We start from the raw sequence: 1,607 nt of genomic DNA on the forward strand, positions 1-1,607 counted from the left end.
CGTCTATAGCTGGGTACCCATTTCCACCTGGGTGAAGTGAGGAAAATTTGTGCAAAGTGCCTTTCCCAAGGACACAACGTCAGGCCCCTGACGGGATTCGAACCCACGACCTTACGGTTGCGAGTCCGAGAGCCTAACCACTAGGCCACCGACGCCACATTTAACTTTTGATTTTGATCTAACAAAACCCACGTTGGTTACTTTGATTGCAATGAGCATACCAACGATGTATTCCAATATTCCATGACATTTTAACTCTGTACATGTCTTGCAACTTTTCTTGCAGCATTTTGCAACTTTTGCTATTTTCAAATTCAACTTTCTCTAAGGAAACTACAAGGCTGACTGACTGAGACAACCTTTGAGGGAGAACCTGGATAACTAGAGGTGTTATCTCTGGCTCAGAGGTTAGTGGTGAATGAACCACCAATGGCTATTGTCACTATTAGCTGCCGTCATGCATTCTGAGTGTAATTAGTTTGTGCGTTTGGTTGCATCTTGTTTTTGCATTTTCTGTTCTTATTTAATACGTTTCTTTTTCGTTTCTTCCTCAAAAGAGGAAAGAAAAATGTTTTTAAAAGACATCTGGACCTACCTGTCAAACATGAAACATCTGCAGACATGAGAACAACTTTTGATTGATTGAAAAATTGAACAGGCTCAAGGAACAAAACCCCTAACCCTAAAACCCCTTACTCCTAGATCTTTTAACAAGCGAAATGATCAACTTGCCAATTAAATGACTTATTACTGATATTACTTCCCTTTAGTCACACGGCGAGGTGTTTGGTTAACCTGTTTTGTGAAAAATGCAAAAAAATCATGAAAACGGGGAATCTAAAATTATGCAAATGTTGCGGAATTATGCGAAAAAACGCGGCCGCACAATCGCACTTGCGAGCGCCGTAAAACTTACTTTAAAAAAAAACACTTTTCCTGAAGCTGCCTACTTTTGGCATAGGTCAAGATTTCTGGAAACCCCAGAAATCTGGGTTAGCCAGCTTGTCCTTTTATTTAAAAGCGACCAAATTAAATTATTTCCACTCTCCATTCCTGTATGAAACCCGCATCAGTTTTGATGTTGACATTTCTCGTGGCAAAATTGCAATCCGTCGTTAGCACTCATGGGTGTTCAAACATGCATCACTTAAAATGTTAAAATAATAATTTTATTACATTGTACTTGTGTATGGTTATTCCTAACTAGTTCAAGTTGACATAAAATAAATACACCCTTTGCTTGCGTAACATGAAACTTCAGAACGTTTCCCAGGTATTACAGCTTATTCGGGGTGGAAAAAGGCAAGAAAGACAGCCACAATTACAACAGGGAGTGTAGGTGTGGGCGTGGGGGGAGGGGGGGTGGAAGTAAGACAAGCTACTTAGTGCCCTCCAACCATCCAGGCTCGAAAGAAAACAGAACAAATAATAGAGCAAACAATCTATTTCAGTTGCAGAGAGACCTGTTCAACGTCATCGTCATTCACGAAATTATGCATGACACCTACCTCTCTCTCTCTCTCTTTCTCTCTCCCTCCCTCTTTCTCTCTCTTCTCTATCTCTTCTGTCCTCTTCTCCTCTCCCTCACCCACGCCTCTACCTACCTA

This window comes from Aplysia californica, unplaced genomic scaffold (genome assembly GCF_000002075.1).
Source record: "Aplysia californica isolate F4 #8 unplaced genomic scaffold, AplCal3.0 scaffold00533, whole genome shotgun sequence".
Taxonomy (NCBI): domain Eukaryota; kingdom Metazoa; phylum Mollusca; class Gastropoda; order Aplysiida; family Aplysiidae; genus Aplysia; species Aplysia californica.